A 2908-nucleotide genomic window follows, 5' to 3' on the forward strand; every position below is an offset into this window, starting at 1 on the left:
ACAAATTAGGGCCCTGTGTTTTGTGCAATTATGTGACATGCCTGGCTTTTAAATATTTTCCAGAAATCACGGTTGGAAGATTTGTGAAATGAGGAGGGAATAAGAAGGATAAGAAGGATCCTGGAAAACCTGACATTTTGGGAAAAGTATGGAATTTTGTAACCCTACACCTGATTCAACTACTTGACTAATCTTGGTCTTTGACCTAGGCTAACATAGACCAAAAGTGAAGAGAAAGATTGTTTGAGGTGAGTGGAAAGCTGTTGAGCGTGAAACCTCTATGGCAACTCTTGTGCCAACACTCTCCAGTAAGTGTGTGTGTGTGTGTGTGTGTGTGTGTGTGTGTGTGTTGTGTAGCCTCGTGTTTGCCTGCCTGTATTTCTGTCCAAAGTGGGAAACAAGAACTTGAATAGTGAGGGAGAAAGGGCTGGGAGCTTTCTCTGAAGGAGAGAGGGGTGGGGTAGAGTGATGGAGGGAGGGAGGGTAAATAAAGGGGGCAATAGAAGCTACCAAATCCCACCCCCCTCCCTCCCTCCCTCCCTCACTCTACCCCACCCCTCTCTGTGCTGCTACCCCATCCTGCCCACTCCCCTTCTCCGTCCTACCTCACTCTATCCACCATCACACACTTGTCTTTTGTGTGGCAGGGAACCTAAGGAACAATCCTGACTCTCTTTTCCCAAAATAAGCCTGAAGTGAGAGAGGGAGCGCAGAGTAAAGCTAGGGTGAGGAGATTGGACCTGGGAGGTGCACAGCCCCTAGTTATAAGCTGTGGGAGTGGGAGTGCACTGCACTTACCTCAGCCAAGCCGACTAGAATAGCCCGCCTGCCTGTACTGCCTACCTGCCTGCATGTACTGCTTGTCTCTCTTCTCTCTCTCTCGCTCGCTCTCTCTCTCTCTCTCTCTCTCTCTCTCTCTCCTTCCCTCCTACTTTCCACCCCGGAGTGTGAGAGCGCTGAGATTCAGAAGGTGCGCCTCAGATCCACTTTTAGTCAGCCTGAAGACGGCATAGACGTTTTCCCCTCCTCTCTCGCTCTCACTCTGTCCCTCTCTCAGAGTCTCTCTCTCTCACTCGCTCATTTTCTGCAGAAGCACATGGACTAAATTTCCTCCAGAGAGACAGAGAAAGAACCAAAAGAAAAATACAATTTGTTTCACCTGCAGTTGGTGAAAATATTCCTTTTTTTCTGTTGTTGTTGTAGTCCCCCCTCCCTTCCTCTGCACATGTAAACTAACTCAGCTTTAAAACCAGAGGCATTTCTACGTTTTTATTTATTTTTGTATTACTTTTTTGTTGTTGATATTGACTGATCTGATACCATCCCAATTTCTCCGGGAGACATGCGTGGCTGAAGGAGGAGAGGAAATTACCACCTCACTGACACCCACACACACATCACATTCCTCCATCTAACCTTCAACGCTCGGTGGAGAGAAACGCAAGGTAAGCCCCCCGCGTCCTCTTCCCTCCTTACGTGTCCCTCCATTTCCTCTCATCCCTCCATCCTGTCATCCCTTGCATTTTCCTTATATCACATTTCGCCGCAGGGCAGGGAGCGAGAGACCCGTGAGCCAAAGGCAACAGAAAAGGCAGAAAGAAAAACACATGGAGCAATAACTCAGTCATGGGACCTGCATAATACTCTGTGGTGCTGAGCTAAAGCTAGCGCTAGCAAAAGGCAGGAGTTTAATGCCTTTAAGATTAGAAACTACCAATGCAACTCTTGTACCCAATTATCTCCCTGTATGTCACATTTGTATTCCATCAACTGTTATAGTAATAATATTAGCCATTTCATTATTACGCGTCATTATGGTTCCTCGTAGCGTGACTTTCAGGCATCCTGCTCTCTCTCTCTTCCGCTCTTTCTATCTCTCTTTCTATCTCTCGTTCTCTCATTCATGCAGCTGGCTGTTTATTTATTAGCATGATTGTGTGCACGAGTGTCTGTGTATGTATATATGTGTGACTATGTATGTGAGTGTGCGTTAGTTCCATGAACATGTAAGGACGGCCAGTTTGTCTCTCACAGCGACACAGGTTTCCTTCATATGAGGTGGGAGGGTGTGTCTCTGTCTCTGCCTTCTCATTGGTGGATTATCCCAAGACAAGTTGAAGGCAAAGTGTTGCATAGTGTCTACACCTGTATGTTGAGCTCCACTCTTAGAAAAAAAAAATTGATGTCTCAAACCTAAATTCTGTCAGCATAGGAAAAAACTTCGAATAACCCTATTTGGTTCCAGGTAGAATCCTTTTTGGTTCCATATAGAACCCTTTCCACAGAGGGTTCTACATGGAACCCAAAAGTGTTCTACCTGGAGCCAAAAACGGTTCCCCTATGGGGAAAGCTGTGGAACCATTTTGGAACCCTATTTTCTAAGAGTGTATTGTCTATAAGGCACACGTGTGTTGTATTCGTTTTGTCTTAGTTCACTGCCGGTGAATAAGATGAGTGTTACTGCTGTAAAGAGGGATGCAACTTTTGTTATATTTGTCGTCTACCCTCTTTTCCCCGTCTTTGTCCTCTACTCTCCTCTCCTGGCTGGCTCGCTATTGTAGCCCCCCTCGTCCACGTTCCGTCTGCTCTCCTTCTGTTCCCCCATCCCTCTCTCTTTCTTTCGCGCTCTCTCTCTTTCCCCCTCTCTCTCTCGCTCTCTCTCTTTCCCTCTCTCTCTTTCCCTCTCTCTCTTTCCCTCTCTCTCTCTCTCTCTCTCCCTCTCTCTCTTTCCCTCTCTCTCTTTCCCTCTCTCTCTCTCTCTCTCCCTCTCTCTCTTTCCCTCTGTCTCTCTCTCTCCCTCTCTCTCTCTCTCTCTCTCTCTCTCTCTCTCTCTCTCTCTCTCCCTCTCTCTCTCTCTCTCCCTCTCTCTCTCTTTCCCTCTGTCTCTCTCTTGGTGCGCTGCGACGCT

The 2908-nt window shown here is 47.1% G+C and overlaps 1 protein-coding gene across 1 annotated transcript in view; it reads left to right on the forward strand.

The window, feature by feature from the left end:
• The first annotated feature begins 620 nt into the window (after positions 1 to 620).
• LOC110496553 (uncharacterized) overlaps positions 621 to 2908 on the forward strand; it is a 123967-nt gene continuing 121679 nt past the window's right edge. The window contains exon 1 of the mRNA XM_036953301.2: positions 621 to 1445. The gene's annotated coding sequence lies outside the window, so the exon portion shown is untranslated. The remainder of the gene's footprint in view (positions 1446 to 2908) is intronic.

This window comes from Oncorhynchus mykiss, chromosome 18 (genome assembly GCF_057628025.1).
Source record: "Oncorhynchus mykiss isolate SJ-2025 chromosome 18, ASM5762802v1, whole genome shotgun sequence".
NCBI classification, from domain to species: domain Eukaryota; kingdom Metazoa; phylum Chordata; class Actinopteri; order Salmoniformes; family Salmonidae; genus Oncorhynchus; species Oncorhynchus mykiss.